The sequence below is a fragment of the Microtus ochrogaster genome, linkage group LG4 (assembly GCF_000317375.1).
Source record: "Microtus ochrogaster isolate Prairie Vole_2 linkage group LG4, MicOch1.0, whole genome shotgun sequence".
NCBI lineage: Eukaryota > Metazoa > Chordata > Mammalia > Rodentia > Cricetidae > Microtus > Microtus ochrogaster.
This window is the reverse complement of record NC_022030.1, coordinates 62,761,069-62,787,491: the sequence shown is the minus strand read 5'-3', so window position 1 is coordinate 62,787,491 and position 26,423 is coordinate 62,761,069. Positions and strand designations below refer to the sequence as shown.

Genomic DNA, 26,423 nt, shown 5'->3' with positions numbered 1-26,423 from the left:
AGATCCTAAGCTGTCTTCAAGTTCACAATCCTCCGGCCTCACCTTCTCAAGCACTGGGATTACCGTATGTGACACACAACTGAACAGGTCGCCTCTTGCCCCAAGACAGGATCTTTTATTTTTAAAGATTTATTTATTAATTTAATTTATTGACTTAAAGATATTATGTAAATGAGTGTTTTGTCTCCATGTATGTCTGTATACTACGCCTATGCCTGGTGCCCACAGAAACCAGAAGAGGGTATCAGATCCCCTGGAACTCCAGTTAGATGTATGTTTGTAAGCTGCCACAAGGGAGCTGGGAATTGAAGCTCAGCCCTCTGGGGCAGCTCTGCTCCATCTTTCCAGCCCCTAAGACAGAGGGTCTTATGCACCTTGAATTTACTGAGTTGTGGAGTATGACCTTCAACTTCTGATCCTTCTGTCTCCAAAGTCCTTGAACTTCAGTCCTCGAGTACAGGCTGGATCCACCACACCACCCCCGTTTATTTAATGCTAAGGATGAACACAGACCTTGTGCATGCTGGGCAATCTCTAACTGAGCTTTATCCCCAGCGCATAGTCATTAATATCCTCCCTGTCTCCGACAGACTTTAGTCCTTTGGAGTAGCAGTAATACAAATAGCTAAAACTTAGTGTCAGCTACTTTGTGCTAGGCACTCTGCGGAGACTTACGCTCTGTATTTAATTTTCATACTCATATAGGTAGGTGAGTCACCGAGAGGCCTAGCCTACCCAGCACAGTAGGCTGGTTCCTGACATGCCTTCCACAGTCTGGATGCTTTGTCCCCTCTCCCTCCGCCTAGGCTAAGCCAGGCTTTACCTGAACCTTCAGGAGACTGCTTCCTTTAAGGTCTGCAGCTGTATTTTAAGAGTAATTGTGATGATTTCCACGTTAGAAGAGAATACTAAATTTCACTGTCTGAGCCCTAGACTGACCCATCTGTCTACCCGAATCCACCAGGACTGTACCTGGAGTGGAAAAGACCTAATTCCTCTCAAGGGAGGCTCCCAGAGCCGAGAGCAAGGGTTGAGGGAAAGGGGAGCATAAAGAACACGGAGGCGATGCAAAACTCCTGGCTGGAATTCCGATTTCGAAACACCCCATGCGGTCTTGACAGATACAACAATCTGCGTTAACGTCTGAAGTCACTTTGAAAATTTAAACGGTATCTGTCGCCGGTGACGGCAGTGAGGACTGACTCAATGGGTTGCCGGATTTGGATCTGTGACATTAAAGATACGCTTGCCCTGGCTTCCAAGTTGCCGCTTCCATTCCCTATCACAGCGGCGGAAGGCTGGTTCGGCCTCACTGAGGCAATTCAACCCTACAAGCCACTGTCCACTCCCGTGAGACGACTCATATGAGCAGCCAAGCGTGGGCTTTTGCTCCATTGCTTCGCAGTGCTTTCATTCACTGAGCGTCTCCTTCTGTGCCGATGGAGCCTGGGCAGAGGAAGTGTAAATATGCTGACACGTATTGAGTTTGCAGACTGCCTAGCGGGCAGCTCTCCTCCCTTAGTAGCTGTTCCCTAAAGCCGTGTTTTTTCTCCGCTTAACTGCTTAACAACTGCCTTCAATAAGCTTGATTCTGGGCGGGAGGACAAGAGTCTCCCCCAAAACCGAACACGGGAGGTCTCCTTCAGACAGTCGGAGGCGCATACTCTGGGCCCAGGGGCAAAGTCCTCTAAGGATCCAACCCCGATTCCTCAGCTGGTGTTGTTAAGGAGGAAGACAAGGAGGAGCGTTGGCGGGAACTGCACGCCGGCGGTGGAGGCGCCAGTCCGCCAAGCCGCTTCTCTCAACCAGTCGTGGCTCTCTTGGCCCCGCCCCTCCATGATGCCCCGCCCCCCGAAGCCAGGCTCCGCCTTTGCTAAGCATTGCCTCCCCCCCCCCCCCCCCGCTCCAGACCCTGCCCCTACTCGCTCCAGCCTGGCATTGACCACGCCCCTTAGAGCATGCCCCGCCCAGTAAGCCCCAGCCTCATCTAGGCCCCGCCTCTCCGCCTGAGACTCGCCCCTATCGTGAAGTTCCGCCCCGGGTCTTCTACGCCCCAGCCTGGGCTTGACCCCGCCTCTCGCTCCCGCTCCGCCCCCAGCCTTGCCCCAACCCTCCCGCGGTCCGTGCTTGCGCTCCGCCCTCCTCGCGCCCGCTGTCTGAGCCCCGGACCCGCCCGCACTCGCGCCCCGCCCCGGCCCAGACCACCTCTGAGCCCGCGGGCGAGAGCTAAGCCCTCTGAGCTGTCGCGGCGTCCGGGCACTTCACCACCTCCGCCCCTCGATCTCCGTCGCCGTGGTTCCCGGAGCCGCGCGCGCCCCCGGCCGGGCTAGCCCCGCACGACGAGGGAGCCGCAGGACCCGCCAGGCGCCATGCGAGCCAGGTAGGCGCGGCGAGAAACCCGGGGCCGGACGGCGCACCCTACCCCCGCGCGCGGGGTGGCTTCGGGCTGCATCCCGGGCTCAGGGGTGCGGCCAGCCCGAAGCAGCTCCGGATCCCTAGAGCTCCATGTGCCCTGCCCTCTGTAGTCACGGCCCGGCTCGGGCTGCCGATCGTGATCATTAGGGCCTGGGGCATAGGGAGGGCTGAGAGGGGTCGCGGGTGCTACTCACACAGTTCTGGGGAGGAGCGAAGGGCGCGCGGCTCCGGGTTAAACTTGGTGACAATGCACATTTCAACTTCTTCAGAGAGCCCTCCCGGAGGATGAAATTGAAAACTCCAGTTTCTGTCTTGGAGATCTAGTGACCTAGCACCCTCGAGGTGACAGCTCCAGGGTGCGCGGGTGGGTGGGAGCAGCCGGCTGGGGTAGAGGAGCGTTGTTCTGCAAGTACTGTTTACCGGGAAGCCGCTCTGCGCCCCCGAGTGTGTCTTGTTAGAGGGTCCCAGTTTGGGGGCCGGGAGTCTCCTAGCTGGGATCTGGAGGTGCAGTGTGTAGGTTTGGAGGGCTTCACGGTGCGGACTGGGGGGCTTGCTAGTGCTGGCCCTTTCCGGGCGCCAGCAGATGCCCCACGGGAGGAGCAGTGGAGAGCTGGCTGGCCGGTCTGCGTGCACAGAAGGTTGTGGAGCCTCGTGGATCAATGAGATTTGAAAGGGAATACCGTGCTGGGTTTTATTCATGTTTATTCTTCCCCTTGATAGTGCAGCTGATTGGTGCTCTGTGCTATTTTGTGATTTAGCAGCAGAAATAAAGTTAGCATAACTTTTGCTCTGATTATAAAAGCATTGAGTGTCCAGAACAGAAATAAACAACACAACAGACCCATGCTGATTCCACATTCGTGGGGAGGGGGTGTCACAACCTTGTAGATTTAATCATTGAATTATACCTGGCGCCTTCTTTCATACCCCCCCCCAAAAAAACCCCTTACATGAAATCATACCCTCCCCACCCTTCTGATTGTCTCCAGTGTCCAAAGTTTGGTTTTTTTTGGCGTGCCTCACCACAAAGGCTGTTTCTGATAGACACGAGTCTCCCTTTTGATGTGCTGGGGTTTTCCATGAGATGGTAGGTATAGCTTGCGAGAAGGGAGACCCGGTACCTCAGCCCTGTCCGTGGTTTTGGTGCCGAGCCTTGTAAATATGACAGTAATGATTCCCAGTCTGCTTCCTAGGCCACCATAAAAAAAAAATAATGTGTGGTTTGCGGAGCGTTTTGGCATCTTTAGATGGACAGCGGCTGTATTTCAATGTGCTGGGGAGCATTTAGCTGTTCTACGGTGTCATCTGGTAAAACAGGCTACCTCAAGCTTGGCTACCCTGTCCTGGAAGCAAGATCCAGGCAGGCCCCAGGGATCCCAGAACGCACTTCTATTTCCCTATCGGTGCAGGCCAAGTCCTTCAAAGTGGGAAGCTTGGGAGCAGCTGGGGTTCTCAAGACGGCTTTCCTGCAGTACCTTCTGGACTTGGGAGGATGGGTGGATGTCCTGAAGTCAGGGAGTCCTGGTGCCAGCTACAGGCAAAGCTGTGGACTGTCCTGTAAAATGCCTGCCCGGGTCATCCTCCATAAGGGAACAGTTGGTTCTGGGAGGATATATGAAGCGTACAACCTGGTTTTCCAGAGATTTGTTTTATGTCTCCCTTGTTTACCGACTGAACAATGACCAGCTCCAAGGCCGGCGGCAGCCACGCCAGAGAGGCCTCTGTGGACTTTCCTTTCTTTCCTGTTGTCCCCACGTCCTGGCACCAGCCTTTAATGTTCTTAAAGAACAATTAATAGGGACCCAGACAGAGAGGTGAGGCACACAGGCTGCCTTTTGTCCTCACCCTGTCTCCCAGCCAAGAGCCCAGCTGGAAGATTCTCCTCTGCGTGTCACTGGTGACCCTCTGATAGTTTCGTTTTTAATTCTTGCTCCCCCTGTCCCCCCCCCCCCCTCCAGCCCCCAGCACTTTGATGTGGCCTGGGTCTGGTTGCAGATGTGAGCTCAGGCACAGGGGCTTGGAAGGGTCCAGAAACCTGGCCGGATAAATTGTTGATAAAAGCACCCTTCATTCCTGCTATTGTTAACACAAGTTGTGCTGTTAATTTTCTGGGCCGAGGTAGAAGTCGGGGATTGGGGGAGTACTTCTTCCTGGAATTTCTCCTTTGCTGTTTGCTAATCCAGCAGCAGGCAGGAATTATTCCCCTCTGGGCTGTTTGCATAGACTTTCTTTTTATTCTCTGGTTGGTTTCTGGTCTGATAATGAGATAGGAGAATGAATGATGAATGGGGTTTACGCCCTCGATTCCTGGGAGGCCTCCTGTGTTTGAGTCCTCTGTTCCCAGCCAATTAAGAGCCCTTGGCCCTTGGAAACCATGTGGGAGGTGTGTGTGTCTGTGTGTGTGTGTACTGTGTACACGCGGGTACGCACCTCCTGGGTGAGAAGGCCATTGGTGTTTCTCTGAGAGCCGTTGACCGGAAGGAGGCCAGAGCCACTGTGTTCCTAACTTTGCAGTCCTGGCTCAGGGCACAGCATCGTAACTCACTGTTGGAATCAGCAAGCAGACAGCCTTCCCGCTGCTTTGTTATTTTCGGCCTGGACACCTGTATGGGGTTGTGTTACCATCTTTCTCCTAAGATTTGGAGTCAGATCCCTGGGACATTTCCCAGGGCTCTAGAGATAAGCATCAACTTTTCTTTGTCCCAGGGTTATAATCAGCCAGCCAGGGATGGGGATAACCGGCAGATAGCCATGCTCACCTCAGTTACATTGACTCCCACAGCCCTGGGCCACCCCATCTCTAACACAGCTTCTAGTGGCTTCAGATAGGTCCTGCTCCACAGAAACTTGCACAACACAAGCTGTACAGCTGCCCCACTTTATGGAGTGACAGAGAATTATTGACCAAACCCCAAGACACCCAGGGAACAATGCATGTGCATTCAGTGTCCTGCAAGAAGCCTTGGCCAGCTACTCAGCAGGCCCCGGGACATCTGTGTTGCATAACTCCACACCCCAGGCATGGAGGCTGGCTCCTGGGAGAAGATGTGAGCCTCTAGAGGGCAGAGATTGCACAACCTTTCAGAAGTGAAGAGGCATTTGGGGTTGAGTTTTAAGAAGCCCATCTTGCCTACCTGCCAGGTACTCTGCCCTTTCTACAGTCAGCAAGCCATGATGCCACTCAAGAGAACTAGACATCTGTTTTGTGACTGTTGCCTCCATTGTATCCTGCAGGGAAGCTTCTTAAACAGGAGGGTAAGCAACTCAAAATAGCTTCAGGAATTCCCTGAAACTGACCAGATTCACTAGGCCCCTTTCTGGAGTAAGCAATAAAAGCTGAGTGTCACTCACAGATGGGCCTAGTTGCAAGCAAGATCAGACCAGCTGCCTGCAAGAGGTCTAGACGGACTGAATTACTTAGAAAGGACACCCTTTAACCTGTTGAACTGCCTGCAGGCTGTGCCCTGTGCTCCAGGTTCCCGGCTTTTGTGAGCTGCCACCCATGTTGGGGCGGGGCTGTCTTTGAGTAATTTTCTGCTCCTGTAAGTAAGGAACCCCACACTCACACTCCTGTAAGTAGCCCCAATAAAACTCATTGGTCCTCCAAGCTGGATTTCGGTGGTATTTGTACTTTTGTCTGTGGTGGGCTCCCTGCGGGGTGAGTAGACGCGGGAAAAGCCTTGTTGCACAACGTCACACGGAGAACTCCAGTGACCCTTTTTGTGCTCTTTGGAGTCTTCCTCTATGCACTTTAGGGAGCCCGCACAAATAACTTACTGACAGGAAGACTGGCAGAATTCTGCTAACTCTTCCGCCTCCATAGTTGGATGCATGTTTGAGCCGGGATTTGAACCTGGACCTGTGTATTCCAGAGGCCTCCATCGCCCCTCACAGAGTGCTGAAACGAAGAAACAAAACACCCCAGTCATGCATCCGGGGAGTGTTAAGAAACAGGCATGGAAATAGCTGGCTGCCGTCTTTCTTACACAGTTAGGAACTAGTTCACACTCGGGAAGGTGATGAAACCTCGGCCTCTGGAAGGCAGCCAGTGCGCACCTCCACTCCTGCAGCGGGCGTCCTCACCCTGCCTGTCTGCAGGGCAGAGCTTGATGTATCTGGAAGATCTGAGGTTCTGCAGTGGGGAGAAGCCAGGCAGAATCAACCAGAAGCCTGCCCTTGTACCACCGAGAGAGGTGTCCTGGGCTGGTGATCTCACAGAGTTAAGATTGTAGGACGACTGTTAAGTAAACATAAGATAAGGATTCCACCTTCCTTTTTACAGCCAAATAAATGACATGTTAATGAGATTATTCTTATCTGCTCGGTGGAGACTTGTTCCAGGAGAACTTTGGGGCTGCCTGTTAGCCCAACTCTTCTGAAAAGATTGAAAAAAAAATTTTTTTTTATGGCTTCAGTTTTTTTTCAGCCTTCTCCTAGCCACCATGAAGAGCTCAGATCTCAGGACCCCCCTGAAATCTGAGGGCCTGTTTACCCAGCTTCCGGTGTAGGAGGCTAGGAGCCAGGTGTGTGCTGGGAACCTGCTCCAGGGGAGAAAAACAAAGAGCCTGGATGGTACCAATTGCCAATTTCTGTGGTGTAAACACTCCCACCCTGGCTGGTTTTAAGCTCACAGCCTGGGCTGGCAAAATTCCTACACGTTTAACTATATGTGGTAGCCAACCAATAAGAAGAAAGGAAGGAAAGAAAGAAGGAAGGAAGGAAGGAAGGAAGGAAGGAAGGAAGGAAGGAAGTAAGGAAGGAAATGAAAAACCTGATTCCAGCTCACCTTGCATGTGCCGAGCCCCTCCACCAACCCTTTCAGTGAGATGACATAGTTGCCTAGCTTGAGCAGGGTTTGCCTGGAAGCAAATGTTGCAGAGGGTTTTGAGAGACACAGTGCAACCTAACACCAGCAAGGGAGCTTCAAAACCCAGGCTGCGTTCAAGTCACGAGGGAACCTGACAATGTGCTTTCTACTCCCACCATTAATCGCTCTAGCTGTGGGCCTTCCAGGTCTACAGAGTTTAGTGTATGTGTGTGCTTGTTTGTGTGTGTGCATGTGTATATGTGTGTGTGTGTGTGCACACATGCGAATGTTTTACAGCTGGAGGCCAGGCATATCAACCTTGCTGTTATCCTAAGGAGTAACCCACTTTTGGAAAAATTTTTAGATCTATTTATTTTATTTTGCCTGCATCTATGTATGTACACTCCATGCATGCCTGGCTCCCAAGGGTGTCAGAAGAGGCTGTCCGAGGGTGTCCGATTCTCTTAAGATTGGAGCTACAGGTGGTACCACCATGTGGATGCTGGGAAATGAACCCAGGTCCTCTGCAAGAGCAACAAGTGCTCTTAACTGCTAAGCCACCTCTCCAGTTCTCCACCTTACTTTTTATTTTTAAGACCAGGTCTCAGTGGCCTCAGACTCACCAAGCAGATGGGGCTGACCAGTGAGCCTCCTTAGCCCTGCGATGACAAGAGTGCACAGTCCTGATGAGCTTTTTTTAGTGGATCGTGGGAACTGAATTCAGGTTCTCCTGTTTTCCAAGGGAAGCGCTTTACCCACTAAGCCATCTCCCCAGCTCATCAGTAACTTGCAGAAGTACCTAGGTAGTGCTCACACGATCCCAGGCTTTGCTACCATTGTTATATACAATTTGTGTGAGAAGAAAATTGAGCCGGCAGCTTAGGGTAAGGCATGGAGCAAATCCTGAATTTGCATTGTGTGTGTATGTGGGGAGGGGGCACGGGGAAGGCGTTGGTTTTTTTTTTTGCTGGTGTAGATTATTCAGGGAAGTGCTGTGTTCCTGGGGGAGGCAGGCAGGGGGCAGTTTCCTCAACTGTCTCTTGATGTCCCCTCGTTTGGTCTTGGTTGTTTCTTCTGGTTTGGAAGAAGACTGGGTAGGATGAATTTGGTCCTTGGGTGTGTATGATGAGGGGGTCTTGCATGTTAAAGCAGAGGCGGGGAATCCCAGCATCCTTCCTGAGGGTTATGTTGGAAAAGGAGAAAGTCCAGGGCTCCATCAAGGGACTTTTTAAAATTATTGGCCGCTTATATGTTTTCTCTGTCACAATTAGCAGTAAAATTACTTTAAAACTAAGAGCTTTCTTTAGCAGCATTATGTACAGGAGAGAAAAGTGCCCTTCAACCTCGGCTAGCTATGGTTAGCAAGATACCTTCGGCTCCAGCCAGCTCTGGTTAGCAGGTCTGGTTGAGAAGAGGCATTGGAGTCCCCAGGGTGAAATTGTGAAGGAGACAATAGGTTACAGGCAGGGGAGAGAAGAACCACAGTAGAGAATGCAGGTCTGGGCTCTTCTCTGCTTTGTGGGAAGAAGGGCTCAGGAGACTTATGTAAAACTGCTGCCTGGGGTCACCGGTGAAGGTGGACAGGAGGGCCAATGTGTGCTGATGCAGAAGCAGGTGGGGGTCAGGTGCTGTGTAGGAAAAGGGGACCGAGAATCCCAGGATGAAGGCCTGGAATTGTCTGGGTTAGGCCTGAAGAAGCTGTGCTATGAAATAGGGGGAACTTCGAGCTGGACCATCTCTTGAGGGTGAGCTGATGGACAGAGTAGCAGGAGCCAGGGGTGACCAAAGGGCTCTCAGATCTTCGGGGTCTGGCATCACATGGACAATAGGATTGAGGGTCCCAGGGAAGGAGCGAGAGAGGCTCTTCAGGATCAGTAGGCTAAAAACAACCCCCAAGTACCTGCTCAGGTATTAGGTCTGCAACTTTCTGCATAGCCTTAGTGGAAGGCTGGCTGGAGCTCTTGTTCTAAGAACACCGGTCATGGGATGCCTTCGTCCAATAGAGCTGGATTCCCAAGGTCAAGAGCTGCCCTGTACTATTTATCTGCCTCTCCAGTGCCCTTTTGCCTTTGTGTGTATGTGGTCGTGGGGTAACATACCTATGTGTGGGTGCACATATCTGTACAGGTGACCATGTTTGTATGTGGGGAGCCAGGGGACAGCCTTGGGTATTACTCCTCACACACCATCTCCTTGGTTTTAGCTTTCTGAGGCATTCCCTCTCACCAGCCTGGAACTCAGCAGTAAGCTCCAGGGCTTGCTCTGCCTCTGTAAGTGTATGCTGACCTTCCCTGCCTTAGTCACATTGGGTTCTGGGGGGTCAAACTTAGGTCGTTTACCGACCGAGCTTCTTCCCTCCATCCTTACATCTTGTAATCAATGCATCTTCCATTGTACAGTAGACTTGCAGCCACAGCATGCCAGATGAGTGTCTGTGTGTGCCAGCCAAGTGAAACACAGTGGTGATTTCGTCCTGCCATACAGTGACAAGCCTAATTTTCTCTTCTTAGGCATCTTGGCACTCTAAAACATAGAATGTATATGACCAGAGTAATTTCTGGCTTTCGTATTCTGGCTTATGAATAATAATCAACTTACTTACAAATGCTGTTAAGTGGCCATCCCAGAGTTGTAAGCAATTTAAATTTTAATCCAGACAGACATACCCCTCCTCTGTTTACCCGTGTTATGTCATTGCTCTTTGTAAAGTAGATTGACTGTTCAATCGCTTTAGGATACAGAGCGGTCCATTTGAAATTCACCAAGAATTACGGCTCTGACAGGCAGCAGTGCCAAGAGTTTACATGTGGCCCATGCATAAACGGAGAGTCAAGGTACTATGTAACGATCTAGCAGAAAACAGTTCATAGCTACCAATGTCGTGCGTATAAAAAATTCACGTAGCGTGCTGGCCCACAGTGTCCCTGTGCAGCCCAGCGGTGCTCAGAGGGTGAGCAGAGCGCAGCCCTGTACTGCTGGCTGCTAGAGTTTGCCCTTAGCTCCATCTCTCTCAGGACATTCTCTTACAAAACTGGTGTTTTCTTGTTGCTGTGTTTCATTTCAGAAATCTGTCCCTAAGGTCTTTGCGAGAACAGTTCTATTCCTGGCAGGTACTGGGAAGCATACCTTTATTGGGGTGGTGCCAAGAGATGGCATTTGAATTTGGTGCCTCTCCAAGTCCATAGGGGAGGTAAGACAATGGGCGACAGCAGGACCCAACCCCGACAGCCATCGGCCGCCACAGTGACTGCTGTGCACACCTGCGCACACCTGTTTTCTTCCATGTTTTTCTCAGAATTGTTCGGATAGAGGCAAACGATATGTCACTGTTTGGCGACACCCGTGACACTCACTTGGAATAACTGCGTTTTAACATAAGAGTTTTTTTGTGGTTTCAGATTCTTCTGAGTTGGTTGGGTTTTTCCCTCTAGCGGGCATTGCAACATGTTGGTCAGTAGCTGTTTCTTTGTGGTCAGTCAAATCTGAAACAGGCTAGTTTGCATAAGCTGAAGTCGTCCAGGAAGATCCCGGCTGGGAATTAAATAACTGACTACCTATCGGGTTCCACTCGCATACTGCATTCACACCAGGCCATTGAGGCAAACAATAGCTGAACGGAGCCTTCGGTGAGCTAGAATCTGAGAAGTTCCTTTTCCCAAGGGGCCTCTCCGGTGGCCTTTCGCTGGGCCTGTTTCGTTTTGAAGGGAGGCGTGTCACAGTGCAGAAAAACCTGTGTTTCACCCATCACAAACCTGCAGGCTTCCTTTTGGACATTGGGTCTGTAAGTGGTGACCTCAGGGCTGACCTAAGGTTGGGATCTTCAAATGAGATCATGAGAAATATCCACACCCTGTCTGAGGTGGATTCGGGGTACCTTCTGGCTTGGGGGAGTCTCTCATGAGTCTTGTTCACACAATGGAGTTTGTTCACAAATACTGGGTGAATACAGGAACGTTTTATGGCCAGCGGAGTGACCAGGGGTAACTTGGTCAGGGACGTCTCATCGTCAGAACAGAGTGCTGGGCTTTGATTCTTTTTACATTCCATCTGACCTTTAAAAAAGCAAGCATGTTTACTTACCCTTTGTTCACTCTTCTGGGAGGAGGAGGAGGAAGAAGAGGAGCGGGGTAGAAGTAGAGGAGGGGATAGGAAGAGGAAGAAGAGAGATGAGATACTGCAGTTTGCTCTCCAGGCCCCAGACATTGGTTGGTCTGCTCTGTGTAGCAAGACCCTAGGAGGATGGAAACATGTTGCTAGTGGTACCTGGGTCTTACTTTGGTCGGGGGTTGGGAAGCATCCCTTGGCCACTGTGAATGCTTTAGAGATGCGTGAATTGTTGACAAAATAGATGCTTTTCTTTTCTACAACTTATCACAAAAAAGAAACCTGTTTCTGCCTTGAATTCACATCATTACTCAATAATTGTATGCTCCTTTTAGAATGAAAGTGCTAAAGGGGAGGACTTTACATCAGCCATGGTCCACAAACCCCATGATGGAGCCATTCACATTTTTATGTGAATGCTGGTGCTCCTGGCATGCCGGGATTTTTTTTTTTTTTTTAAACTGCATGTTTGAAGTTGATGTTTTCAGGTTGATAAACAGGATTTGTTTTCCTGCTTTTGACATCATGTTCATGGTGGCGTTTACCCTGTATATTTTGTTTTATTTTATTGAGACAGGGTCTTGCTATGTAGCCCTGGCTAGCCTAAAATATGCTGAGTAGACCAAGTTGCTGGAACTCATGGGAGCTCCTCTTGCTGCTGTCTCCAGAGCCCTGAGTGTTGGTATTAAAGGCATGCTTGCTTCCACGTGACCACACAGTTCATAGTTGCCCTGATTATATGCATTTCAGGGAACATCTCATTAACATAAGCTTGCGTCTTTCAGTCTGAACTTCTCTGAGGATGAGTTTTACTTTTATGTTGTTCAGAATCTGTAAAGTACTTCTCAATCGTCTTGACTGTTGGTGGCCAGCATCCCTGTACAATAAATCCCTCGCCAGGCAATGCCACTGATGGCGGCCTCCCTTCCTCACCCCTCTTAGGGGCTAGTTCCCCAAGGTGCTTTGCTCTTGGACTCTGGGGTGGGGGGAAGAGTTCCACCTAGGACCGGCTCAGGTGGTGACTTCCGCAGATGTTTAGGTTCGGAAGCCGAGGCCCTGAGCTCTTCAGAGAGACTGCGTTGTGAATGGTGCCGACATGACTTTTCGAACCTCCGAGTTCATTGAGAGAAGTTCCCTGGTCCAGGCTGCTGGCGGCCAGGCCGCAGTTCTGCCTCCACACTGCAGTCTGGTGTCACAGGACTGCTTCAGTCTGGCAAGAGAGGAAGACCAATTTATAGGTGGAATATTTTTTTGGCCTGTTTCCTGAGAGTGGTTTTGGCACTGGCTGTCTGTGTGACTCATCAACCTTTTGGTAACATGAAGCAGCATTTTGGGGGGCCTGTAAAACCTGATGGAGGGTCACGGACTGATTTGGCTGGCAGTCTGGACCTCTCAGGGCTCCTTTGCTTTGTTATTTGGTCTTGAGTGCCAGGCACACACCACCACCAGCAGCAGCACCACCCCCCGCCACTGCTGCTGTATTTGACTTTAACTCACTTACTCACTGTGTAGGTAGAGGAGTCAGGACCCAGAGACAGCTCTAACTGGGTGTCTGCCCGTCACTGGAGAGATGTTAAAGTATACAGGGGAGGAGGGGAAGGCTTACAGGTTAAAGTCAGGGCAGGAGAAGATTCCCAAAGAATGTTTATGACATGAAGGGTTGCGTAGCCCAGGAGGGTATGGGCAGAGTTTGGAGGACAGTGGGTAGTCAGTTTCCAGGCTTGGGGAATCCAAAGAACCAAAAGGGATACCATGGTGATAGAATTTCCAGAATACCAGGGAAGGATGCCAGAGGAAGGTGCCTGGTCAGACAGGCCCTTCTGGGCTTCCGTCCACTTTGAACTTTATTTGAGGACACTGGGGATATTTGATTAGATGTGAGAGCATGATTTGAAAGGCCAGAGGCCAAGCTGCCCAGGGGGTGAGCAGCCAAGGGGGTGACAAAGCTTGGGAGGTGATCCGGCAAAGGACTGAATCCACGGGTCCCTTCTTACCCTGGGTCTCTTCATCACAGTCTCGGTGTACAGAGGAGTTTGCCTCCCTGCCTGCAACCTCACACGGATACCACACAAGTGGTGCATTTCCCTTCAGTCCTGTGGTGAGATTTTCATAAAATGTAAACCCTCTGTTGAAGAGCCTTTCCCCTACAGCCTTTCTTTGACATTTCATAACCCCATTGCCTCTGCTCAATGGGAAAAGCTATGTTGAGCCTGCCTGTGAACAGGGCTTATCTGAAGTTGATCAGTCGGGTGGCCAGTCCCCTAGGAAGACAGTCTTTTCTGGACCAAACTTTACCATTAACTTGTAGTTCACTGACCACCAGAGTGATGTCTGTTTAACACACAGACACCTAGATACTCGAGTCTTGTTTGGGAACCTTGAGTACAGCCTGCTTCGAGAAGCCACAGTCCTAAGCATCCTCAGGGTAAAATTGTAACATTCCTAGGGTTCAGAGGTGTCTGAAACCCAAGAAAAATGTCATACACACCTTTTAGAAAACTCTCCTGGAAATTGACTGCTTGCTAAGCCTGAGTTTGATTCTTACAATGGCAAGAAGGAATGATTTCCTCTGAGCAGGGAGAGAGGATGGCGGTGATTATTTCTACCGTCAGTCTTGTGTCTGGAGGCTGAGTAACAACAGGTAACGACTGACACTGTCAGAGCAAAATCCCCGATTGGCGCGTAGGGGATGATGGGAAACTGGGCATCATGACTTTGAGAGTACTCGTTTGTTTGTGGTTGTCTTTTGTCTTCAGTTGATACTGGTGGCAAGCATTCCACAGAGCTCCGCAAACACGGCCCGGAAAGAAACATGCAAAAAAATCGATTCGGTCTGAGCTTTGACATGGAGACGGTGGGTCACTTCTGCTGTTTGAGGAAACAAAGCAAAGTGTGCCTTTGAAATGGGAGCAGAGAGGGCCAGAGAAGTGGTGGCTGGTATTATTACAAGGTCTTGCCAGGCAGTTACGACAGCAGGATCTTTGGATTTATTCAGCCTCCGGGGACTCTCACAGGGCCGACTGGTCCTGACCCCAATTTACCGAGAAAGAACTGAAGCCAGATAATGATGCCGGAACCTAGAACGCTGTGCCTGAACACACCAGGCACACATGGCTAACCTAGGCGCCTGAATCTTGTGCCTAACCCCCTGCCGCTGTCTCCCTCTCACACCTGACTTCTGAGGTTCCCTGAGCTGTGGCTACTGTTCGAATTCTTGTCTTCAAGAATTTCAAGTTTCAGAAATTAAGTCATTTTCATGGGTGGCAGGCTCTTTGAAACCTACCAATGTGAGCACCACCCACCTTGCAGAGAAAACGAAGCTTTGCTTCATTAAACTGTCTTTAGACTTGAGAGTGGAACCATTGGAAACCGTGGTCCCACTGTACTGAGAGGCCAAGTGTGTGTATTTTCTCCTCCTGATTCTTAGATATCCATGCCCTACCCATCTCTGTTGTGCCAGGATAACTGTAGACAGGGCCTCTAACATTTCAGACAGGCTGTCCAGTATCTTCAGTGTTTTGCATGGAAACTATTTTTCTGACCCCATTGGGGGGGGGGGACTTTTACTGCAATTGTGTAAAGGAAGAAAGTTAGTCAGAGGGTGAGGCAGCCATTGGAGCTGAGAATTGCAGAAGCCAGCAGTGAAGGCCAGGCTGTCTTCATGTCTTCATCAGGTTGTTGCTGTTCTGCCCAGTCTGGGTACCAGCCCTCCAGATTCCAGGGTGAACAGGCCATTGCTGGAACCAGCCTGAGGAGCACCATTGTAGTTGGGGTCTACCCCATGACCATGACAACTCTTCTACAGGAAACATCTAAGTGTGGTGGCTTGCTTATGTCCAGAGGTTCAGTCCATTATCATCGTGGCAGAGCGCGTGGCCGCATGCAGGAAGGCATGTTGCTAGAGAAATAGCCTAGTTCAGAGCCCTGATGCCAAACCAAGTACTCCTGTACGCTGTAACCCTGGCTGCGTTTCCTCATGGCCTCCTCAGATCCATCAGAACCAGCTTCTCGGTTGAGGCCATCGGGTCATGGCCCACACTGCCGTCCCTTGTAGGTGTTGGAGAGGCAGCTTTGACCTCAGTGGTCTGCCTCAGACATCTCTCTATGCTGTTCCTTCTGATCTGCCAGCAAGAAGTTCCCAACTCAGTGGACCAGAGTGCTTCCTACTGTCTGTGCAGAAACCCACCCTTTCCCTGAGGGTGACCTGCGCCACCTGGGTCTCTTTGCCAATCCTTGTTGGAAGGAGTGAAGAGGGGGGCATGTTGGACTGTGGTCTACCAGAGAGAGCCTCCTCCTTAAATTAACCGAGAGATAGTCATGATTCCCGACAGGATGTTCTAGAATGACCTTTCTTCTTCTAACCTAGTGATGGCCGATAGAATGTTCTGGGTAGTCTTTGAGCTCTGCTCAGAGAGGGTGTTTGGGATTGGCAGTGTTTGTGCTTCTTCTTGGGCACATGAAAAGCAGTTGTGTTTTCTCTGTGATGGGGGCCTTGGTGTGGCACAGTTGAATTGGGGTTGTGCTTCACGTTGCCTGCTGGGCGCCCTTGTCTAGCAGCCCCCCTCCCCCCACTCGTAGTGACAGAGGGGTCTGTGTGGCAAGTGGCTGTATTTCACACCTTGCTGATAGCTTCCTCCCTCTGTTCTTTTGAGAGGTAGGCCAGCTGCTCTGGGTCTAGTCTGTGTAGTCCAGGTACAGTGTTCTGGTGTCGTTGGTGTTGCTGTGGCTAAACACTGTGACAACATGCAGCACAGGGGAGGAAGGGGCTGTGTCTCTCTATACTTTCAGATCACAGCCCATCATTGAGGGAAGCCAGGGCAGGAGCTCAAAGTCGGAACCTGGATGCAAAGACTGGAAGATGCCGTTTGTTGGCTTGCTCCCTGGCTTATGCTCAGCACGTTTTCTTGTATAGCCCAGCTCTCCTCTTCATAGGGATTGTGATGCCCACAGTGGGCTGGGCCCTCCCACATCAATCAGTCATCAAGGCAATCTCTCCCAGACAAGGCCACAGGCCAATCTGCTCTGGGTAATGAGTTGAGGTTCCATCTTCCCAAGTCACTCTAGGTTGTGTCAGGCTGACAATAGAAACTAACCAGGAGAGGCCGTGGAGATTACTACAGCCCAGGGTAATGCCCTGGACCTCCTCTCCTCTTCCCAGTGGGCCCTGCGGGTAGTTTTCATTTGATAGTGTTGTGTCTGCTAGTGTTGTGGGGTGTTTTCTTGTTTCTAGTATCTAGTTTGTTGGTGTTCGCAGTGCTTTGTGTGTGGTTTTCGTTTTGAGTGTTTAACCTTGATCTGTGAGTGGCTTTGGAGTATGACTGGTCTCTCTGCCTCAGTGCATCATCTCTGTCTTCACTGAAGCGTGGAGATGGTGTGTTAGCATGAATGCTGGTGGGTTTCCTGGGGCCTGGCAGTCCTGCCACAACCTTCTGTGAGCCACAGTGTGGTCAGTGAGTTAGTCTGGTGTCTTAGGCCTCGCCTCCAGCTGTTCTTCCTGCTTTGACTTCCTGGATTCATGCAGCAGACACAGTCAGTACGCTCCACGTGTGGACACACCATTGCAGTCTTGGCCGTTTCCCAAGAACCGAGAGCATGGATTCGGTAGTGCCCTCCTCCCGCCCTGCAGGGGGCTGCGGACCTCTTAGTGTCACAGAGTGAGCAAAGACTCCTAAGATGGCATGCAGAGTCTGCAGCTGGCTTTCCCTCATTTCCTCTCTAGGCTGCCTTCCCTGCAGCCTCCACATAGACACAACCTTCCATGGAAGGTTGGAGCAAACTTCCTTCCGCCATTGCTGCCTGAAGCCATCTGGAACCCCTGCAAACTGGGCCTTTGTTGTTTGTTTGTTGATACAGGATCTCATGTAGCACAACTCACCATGTAGCTGAGGATGACTTTGAACTCCTGATCCTTCTGCATCTACTTCCTAAGGGATGGAATTTCAGGCCCGAGCCATTGTTTAGGGCCAACATGGATGGTGGTGGCGGTGGACAGCACATAGAACAAGCAGCCATGGAGGCTCACCCCTAAGATCTGAGCGCATAAAACTCTCGGTGCTGTGAAGCATTGCGAGACTGCTGTGTTTGTTTAAGTGATCTAGAAAACATAAATTGGCAGAAGAAATTGAAAATCTATAACTATTGCAATGAGATAAATCACACAGGCATTATTTTCAAAATGGAGTCCTTTGTGGTCAGTTTTACAACCTGGCTACTTTTTCTGGGCAGGGTACAAAGATAGCATTCACTAATGGACACTGAGGTCATCTGCAGGCCGTCCATCCTGTGCAACTGTTCAGGGGGGAATCGTTTTCTGAATGTCGCCAAGACTTCACTAAGCACACGAGGTTGCCTGCCCCTGGCACTCTGGGTAGTGACGGTTTCAGTCCACCTTTCCTCTTCAGGGTTGGAAGAGCCACAGAGCTGCTCCATTCGCTCTGCTTGGCCGCTTTCACGGAGTCATGACCTAAGCTACTGCATTGCTGGGGAAGATGGACAGCCCCGTCCTTGATCAGACAGCAAGGCTCCTCACGTCTTTTCCTCGCTGCCCTGCCCTCCTTCCTCCAGCCTGGGGTCTGAGGTACGCATTGCAGACAGGGACTGCATGCCTGGGTGGTTTCCCAGATCGGCTGGGGCTTCAGGTTTCAGCAGCTTCTCTCCAGCCCAGAGACACAGCCGTAGGATGAAGAAGAACATCCCAGGTCCCATCTCTGGTTTGTACGGGACCCTTGTGGAAACCCAGGGAACTGTGTGGGAGTTTTGGCTTTTGACTAGTGCAGCCTCACAGGGGTTTACTTAGTGATCTGGGGTTGGGGTGGGGGAATCTATTCCTTGATGTATTTTACAGTGTCACTTAGCGGTGCCCACAGCCCAGGCAGGTGCAAGCTTCATAACACGGGAAAAGCATGGGGTCCTTCCTTCCTCAGACTCTTCCCTGACTAGCACTGGGGAGACGGAAGGATCTGAGCCAGTCTGCATCTCACACTGAGGTTGAGTTTTACGACTACAGGCCCTGCCTGTTCACTACATTGGGCAATTTGATTTGTAATGGGGACTGTGATTTGTAATGGGGATCATAAGAAAGCACCCCAATTAGAAGTGGTGTGGAGCGTGCTTGGCACGAGCCATGGCCCCTGCACCTTGGAGCTGGCTGTTCCCAGTCCTGCAGGCAGCTGCCTTTTTGCATGGGGTTCAGGAACTAGCGGTGGGCAGTGAGTCTCAGGAGTCAGTTGTGTGCGGGAGCAGGGCAATCTTGAAGGTGAGTGTGTGCATATGAGAGCTCCTTGGAAGGCAGCTGTTACCGTGGCTTGGTTTGTTACCATGAAATGGAATTGGTTCCCTGCTTCTTAAACCTCGACAGCAGCTGCCAGGCGACTTGAAGGCCTCTGGGCTCTGGCTCGCTGCTCCCCTTCAGCAAGGCCCAGGGCCTTTAAGTTCCCACTGATGTCACAGCAGTGGGATATGAACCCAGGACCCTGGCTGTACCTAAGTGCCATGTCCTTTACCTCCCTACCTGGAACCCATTGTCACCGGTCTTTCATCGACTACCTGGGCACTCTCCCTAATTCTAGAATCTGACCTCCGAGGCATCAGCATGTGGAGAGACCGAGACACTAAGTTTGCCCAAGCCTTGAGAGTCTGGGCACAGGTAGTTTGCCTTGGAGCCGGGAGATCTGCTGCCTGAGACTTTTTAACTTCTGTGTGTTCTCTAGAGAGTGTGTGCATATGTCTGTTCTGTCTCCTCACCTCGTCATCTACATCCTCAGTACAGCCCGGCCCAGGAGAAGCTGGTGTCTGAACCCTGAGCTTGTTCTCACAGCCCAGGGGCCTACAGCAGTGTCTGGGGCCTGAGATGCTCTGTGGTTGGCTGTGTCTTCTAGTGGTTAGGGACCCAGCTTACCCCTGCAAAGGAAACCCACAGACTTAGAGCACCACTAGGGATGACTGTCTCAGGCTGAGTATGTAGTAAGGAATGGCTAGTTTTAATTGTCAATGCTATACAATCATCAGGAGACTCTCAGTGAGGGCTCCTCTAGATCTGTTGGTCTATGGGGCGTGTCTGCGGGTGATGTCATTGCCTTCACTGATATGGGAAGGCCCAGCCTGGTTTGGGACTCCAGACTGAAATACAGTCGGAAAAGCTAGGTGAGCACTAAGCACGCATGTGTTGATTGCTCTCTGCTCAGATTGTTGATGGGATGTGACTCACTGTTTCAGGTTCCTGCTGCTTCATCTGCACAGCTAGGATGGACCGTAGCCTGGAACTGTAAGCTCAAATAAGTCCCTTTGACCCAAAGTTGCTGTTGTCACAGCAACAGAAGTACAATGAGAACGCCCCCCACATGACCCACTTGGTTAGATTGGCGTAAAGGGTCTGGGGAAGGCAGGTGGTATTGAAACCCCTTTTCCGGAAGCTGTTCTGGGATAAACACAAGCTGGATCATCACCTTAGCCATATTTTTCACCACTCCCGCTGAGGTGACAGTGAGCTTACAGCCCACTCCAGTTCTACCGAGTAGCTACCTCAAGTGCATCCAGGGGTCGGGGCAGGTGTGCGGGAACTGAAGGTCTCACATTTATTACAGCCTGTGGTTAAGCCAGGGTTTCCATCCACGGATTTGTGCTTCCTGTTGCATAATCCACGTGGGAGCTGGGACTTGGGCCCCTCTGGCTGGCAGTGGCGCAGGAACATCTGTGAGCAGGGAGGGGCCAGGAGCTTGGAGAAGGGGCTTGAGAGACGCTGGGCAGGTGCCCACCGTCTGCCTAGTGGTGCTAAATCCTGCTGACAGTCTGCTGTGATGACTGTGTACGTCTCCCCCGTGCTAGCATCCTGCCAATGACACATCACCTCCTAGGACTAGTGAAGAAAACCCAAGACTGGTCCCAGCTGCAAAGAGCCTTCTAAAGCACCTGCCTGGATTCAGACCGTCAAGGCCACCTAACAGCAACTTGTCGGGAAGTTACACAGTAAAGAGGAGCCTAAAAAGACAGCAAGTGGCAGCAAGATGATGTGTGGTATCCCGGATGAGACCCTGGGGCAGACAGGACAGTGAGGAGGCTCTAGTGGGGAGGTCCAGCGTCTCCCTTCTCTGCAGAGCTGTGCTCAGTCAGCCTGGGTCTGTCTGCGCTGGGCCTCAGTCTTTTTCCCATGGGCAGCTTCCTTGTTCTACCCTAGCCTGGACGTTTAGAGCTGAGCACCTTTAAAGCAATGCTCGGCTCAGCTCTTCGAATGTGAACTTGAGAAAGGGAGAGGAGCGCCGAAGACAATTAATAAACTGCCTGGAATTCAGAGCCCAGGGCACCAGGCCTTGCAGTGAACAGGCAGGTTTATTGGGAAATCTGTCAAGGTTCTCACTAATCCTGCTCATGACTTAGGGGTGGGAGGATGGGAAGCGGAATGGGATTAGCTGTCCTGCAAAGTTTACCCAGATACTGAGTCACATCGAGGCACCTGTTGAGTTAAATGCGGTTAGTCAGTGTCTAGAGTGAGCTCAGGTCTTTGGGGTAAGCATTTGTGAGCGTGCCCATGTGTCGGTATGTGTGGGGGGCGGGATGTATCACAGAGGACTTTACACTTAAGGTCCTAGTCTTACAAAGACTGCTTCTTTGCAGGACACACATGCTGGAATCCTCCAGGCCAGCACTTCTCACGTCTTTCTTGCCTGCCCAGAAGTGACCTAGTGATATTGTAAAAATGCAGCATCTTAGCCCAGCAGGTCTGGGACGGGGGACAACAGACACTTGCGTGCACTGACGTGGACTGTACAGAGTTCTGAGTGCCTCTCACGTGTTCCCCATCCATAGTAACCTGCTGGGCGAGGTGAGATAGTGTCTGTGCTGTCAGGAGCTGAAGGATTGTTGATGGGCAGACCTGTGGCTTGTGGAAGGCTCCTGAGGGAGGGACGGATGGTACTGGGTCCCAATCCTGGCCAGTTCTGCTCTGAAGCTTCTCAGGTGGGACAGACAGACAGCCCATGGCTTCCATGGTCATGCTGCCCATCTTTGCTGGGAGAGGACAAGTCAGGGTGGCTAGCCCCCTGTCTTGGGCCTCTGAGATGTTGTAGTTGAAGGGAGTGTCAATGGGTAGACCCTCTAGTGGCCTTCCTGTTGTGACTCCTCGGTGTATGGTGTACGGTGTACGCTGGCCTCAGCCTTGCTAGAGGAGAGCCACAGAATAGAACGCCACACAAAGGGGAGCTGGCTGCAGTTCTGTCCTTGTGCTCCTCGAGGCAATGTGACGGGTGTGTCGCCAAACTTGTCAGCCCCAGGTCCACCTTCTTTTCCAGGCTGGGACCCCAGGCATTACTGTCCTGGGACCACTCTGTTGTGCTGGCTGCACCCAACTTCATATTCACCCCCCTACCCTCATGAGCTTCCCTCACAGCCCAACATCACGTTTTGTTCCTCACACCAGCAACAAGGCTCTCTGAATCTAACATTTACATTTGAGATCAGTTAGATAAAATCCCCTCCTCCCACCCAGGCTCTTCCTGGTATGCCCTCCAGGAAAAGCCTGGAGGTTTGTGGAGCACTTTTTCAGAGACTTGAGTGTTGGGGTGGGGGCTTGCAGGGCTTTTCAGTCCCCGGGCTGCCATGCACGGAGGTCACAGAAGTTTGCTGTTGCAGCTCCCTGCAACACTTCCTCTTCTGATCTGTGACTATGCCACCCTTCTCCCACCACCCAGAGAAGGACCATGTTTGTTGGCTCAGCCAGTATCTGATGATGCTGAGGTGTGAGGGGCAGGCACAGGTGCCCTCACCACAGGGACCAGACCCTCCGACCTTTCACTGTATAGAGCCCCGTGCCTGTAGCCTGGTTCATTGGGCACTCACTGGGGACCCCTCCTGCTCTCCTTCCTCATTGCAGACTGACAGCTCTCCTCAAGCCTGATTTGGGGAGCAGTGCTGGCATGATTGACTCCACACTCCTCCAAACAGAATGCAGCTTTGTGTGACGCCCAGCATCCAACAGTCAATTGGTGTTTCTTGTTGCCAGAGAGGTACAAACACCCCAGCAGTACAGTGCTTCACGGTCCCCGGGGAGCCCTGGTCCAATGAAAAGCTGAGTTTTTATAGCCATGGCACCTATATTTAGTAGAAGGTCAAGAGCTGGGGTGATCTTCGAGTACCCTAATCCCGCCTGGGAGGAGCAGTCTCACCTCAGAGTAGAGTCCGAGGCCACTGTTGAGGTGGCAAAGAGGATTTCCAGGCTGCGCTGTGGGCTAGAGCTGCCTTGATTCTTTCTCTGAGCAAGATGAACAGGAATCGGGGATGTGCAGAAGAAGCAAGCTGAGTTGTTGTAGGCTCTCAGTGTGCTCAGTAGCTATTGTCACTTCCCTGGGGTGCAAGGGACCAAGCCAGATGGTTCTCTAAACTTTGTGTGAGTGTGTATGTGTGTGTGTGCATGTGTATCTGTCTGTATGCATGCTTGTGTGTATATATGTTACATATATCTATGTGTGTAAGTGTATATATAATTGCGCGCACATGCGCGCGCACACACACACACACACATAATTGCATATATTGGCTTGGTCATTGAAGAATCTTAACAAAGAACTCTTGTCCAGGCTTATGCCAGGTCAGACAGAGAACTTCAGCCCTAGCTTTGGCGGGCCTCATTGTCTTCCCTTTCTCAGCTGTTTTTGTTTTTTTAATTATTTTTTAAAAAGATTTAAAACTAAAAAAAAAATATGCCTATCAGTGTTTTTATCTGCATGTATGTATGCCATGTATGTGCCTGGTGTCCATGGAGGCCAAAAGAGGACATCAGATTACCTGGAGTGAGAGTTACAGATGGTTGTGGACTGCCATGTAGGCCCTGGGAACTGACACCTGGTCCTTTGGAACAGCAGCAAATGCTCCTAACCGCTGAGCCATCTTCCTAGCTCTGGTCAGTTTTAGCCTGGCAGATCTTAAGCGTCGAGAGCCATCCTTTTCCTGGGCTGTATGCTAACCCTCCTCTGCTTGTTTGCATTTATACCATACAGAGTTCAGTCTGCTATTCCCTGTCTCTGGCTGGCCTACATTCTGCCACTAATAAAATTCGTTCGAATGCTAATGTTTTAGACTGGAGCAAGGCTGGTGGAGTGCTTGCCCAGTATGGACAAGGCCTTGGTTCCATCTTCAGCATCATCATACCAGGCATGCCTGTAATCCCAGCACTCTGGGTAAAATCGGGAAAAGTAGAAGTTCAAGGTCATCCTAAGCTATTTTGGGAGTTTTAGACCCAGCCTGGGCTATATGAATCTCTGTGTCAAATCAAAGCAAAATACAACCAAAGGTCAGTGTCCCTTCTGTGATTAGATGTGTTAGAATGCTTGGTAACTTGTTGACTTTGTGCACAAACTGCCCTGTGGTTGGGATGAGGGTGACCTCACACTCTCAGCCAGCGGGGAAGCCACAGGCCTCTGTCAGCTCCAAGCAACCACATGATGCGGGAAGCTAATTCCTTCCTGTTGAGCCTTGATGAGATCTGGGCCTTGATTGAGAGGCTGAGACCCCAAGAGAAAAGGGTCTCTTCAGTCGGGTAAACCAACCCTGGTTCCTGAGCCATTGAAACAATGGCCAACCTCTGTCGCTGGTGGTCATTTGCTGTGTTCGGTTCCTTTTGCCCCACCAGCCTGCCCTTGGGTTCACCTGCACCATGCATAGCTGAATTTCCCCCACCTTCACCATGGGCTTGTCTGTGGCATGCCTGTTTTCTGATTGACTTCTCCGTTCTCCTGAAGGATGATAGAATGTTACAGGGGAGGGCTTTGTCCTGTCTTCAGCATGTACACTGCCAGTGGAAGCCAGATTCCCTGCACCCCAGCCGTCCCTCTGCCCTGAGCTCCACACTGACCACCTTGTAATATTAGAGTTGGTCAGCCCAGAGCGAAGTGTATCTGATAGACTTTCAGTGCAGGTACAGCTGCCACCCCTCCCCCAAACTCATGTTATTATTCCGGTTTGTTCCAACCGGAAGATTCTTAGCGTGTTTTTCGGTCTACTTTTCTCATTGAGCCCTACAAATTGGAGTTTTCTAGAACATGGCAAATACTGGTTCTTCATCTGTCTCTCACTTCAGGGACCCTGACCCCACCCCCACTCCCCACAGAGGCCTTTAAAATATATAGAGGCTTGCTGGAATCCCTCTGTCCCAGGGGACAGCTGGCAGGGTTGTTTTCCAGGCTTTTCCAGCTATGACCTGAGTGCTCAGGCCCTGGACTCGGCTTTCTGAGCACAGCTCTGTCGAGGTGGAGTATGGTTTCCATCCGAGAAAGCCCTGCTCGGGCTCTGCTTTTTCTGTGGGCTGCAAAGGAATGTGGGCCCCTGGCTGAGTGAGTGTTCAGAACACACACATTCCTGGAGCAAGTTAAAATTAGAAGAAGAAAAAAACCCGCCACATTTCCTGCCATTCAGGCACAGGCTCTGGTGTTTGTTTGCACAAAGGCTCTTCGGGTAACAATCTGGAGTGGGTTTGGGAGGAATGGGAGGTGAAGTCATGATTTTTCAGGAGGGAGGTGAGCGGTTTCCATGGAGACCTTTGTTGTGGGCGTCACCCGCTTTGAGCCCTTGCAGCATGATACTGGAATGGAAGGGAAAAATGCTGTCAAACAACTCCTTTTGATAGGTCACAAGAAGAATTTAATTTCATTTGTTTGTTTTGTAGAAGTCACCTGTAAAGGGGCGTGTAGCCATGCACCTCAACTTTTTTTGACTACTGACCTCAACTTTCTGCCTAGTCTGGGGGAGATCGCTCCCAGCACAGAGTTCTCAGGTACCAGGTTCAGCAGTCTGTCCACACCTGGAGCATGAGGACTTCACAGTCCGTGTCCACACATGTGCACTGTGACTATTCTAGAATCATCCATGGGACACAGAGTTTCTGAGTGCCCACTAGGACCCAGGGGCTTTCCAGTGCTCACGTGAACAGGGCAAAGGTCTTCATAGAGCATTTATTCTGGAGGAGGAGGGGTGAGGAAAAGGGGAGCCGTGTTTACCAGAAGGAGAGGCAGGTGAAGCTGGGTGGGGGTTGGGCAAGTGAAGTATGCAAAGGTTGATAGAGCGTGTGTGTCCATAACTTTTACTGATAGGGCAAAGAGGCCTTTGCAGATGGAAGGAGCCTGAGGTGTCAGGGTTTCTTGGTGTTTTACTTGGTGAAGAAGAGATTCACGAGCCACCCCCCCTCCGCCAGCATCTCCAGCACACGGTTTGGGGCATGGCACTGCAGCAGCACCGAACGAGGGAGTCTAGAATGGGACCAGGCTCGTCTTCATGTGATTCACTCCAAGAGAGGGTGCCCCTACTCTTTGATTACCTTCTGCTAGACCTGCTCTCTTAAAGCTTTCAGTGCTTCTCTGTAGCTCCAGTCTCGGAGACTAAGGTTTCAGTACTCATACTGTGCCCAAACATAGCCGGCGGGGTTTCTACCTCTGTCTTACATGCAAGCACACTGTCTTTGTAAGAGGTGGTGTACAGGGTGCCACCACGCACTGATGACAGACACAGACTAAGCTAGTATGCTTTGGAATCGGGGGCAGCGACTCGACACCAGGAAACACTAGAAACAGAAGAGAGTTTCTAGTTCCAGACTGCTGACCCCATCTCCTAGGCTTTAACCCTTGGGACTGGTTTATAGCCCCTAGAAGGGCATCTGATACATCTATGTCTTAACGCTGTGATCCGTAGAACCATGTCACAGCAGTAACAGGAGAGAGAGCATCCGGGAATCCAAGGAAGTCACCTCTGAGAGCCCCAATCCCGTGACTTCTGGTGATCCTCAGCCTGAAAACCATCCATTGTGATTTTTTTTTATTAAACTATATATTTTTTCTCTGATCCCTTTTCTTTCCCCTCCCCTTCTACCCTCTCCCATGGTCCCCACATTCCCAATTTACTCAGGAGATCTTGTCTTTTCCACTTCCCATGTAGTTTAGATCTATGTAAGTCTCTCTTAGGGCCCTCTTTTTTGTCTAGGTTCTCTGAGATTGTGACTTGTAGGCTGGTTTTTCTTTGCTTTATGTCTAAAAGCCACTTATGAATGAGTACGTATGATATTTGTCTTTCTGGATTTGGGTTACCTCACTCAATATGAGTGAGATGATCCATTGTGATT

At 50.9% G+C, this 26,423-nt stretch overlaps 1 protein-coding gene across 2 annotated transcripts in view; it reads left to right on the top strand.

Moving 5' to 3' along the window:
• The first annotated feature begins 2,162 nt into the window (after positions 1-2,162).
• Sh3bp4 (SH3 domain binding protein 4) overlaps positions 2,163-26,423 on the top strand; it is an 80,549-nt gene continuing 56,288 nt past the window's right edge. Inside the window, exon 1 of one of the 2 annotated variants that reach the window (XM_005361714.3) lies at positions 2,163-2,380. The gene's annotated coding sequence lies outside the window, so the exon portion shown is untranslated. Of the gene's footprint in view, positions 2,381-17,841; positions 17,904-26,423 lie in introns of those variants that run through there. The other variant, XM_026786386.1, reaches the window with a different exon arrangement.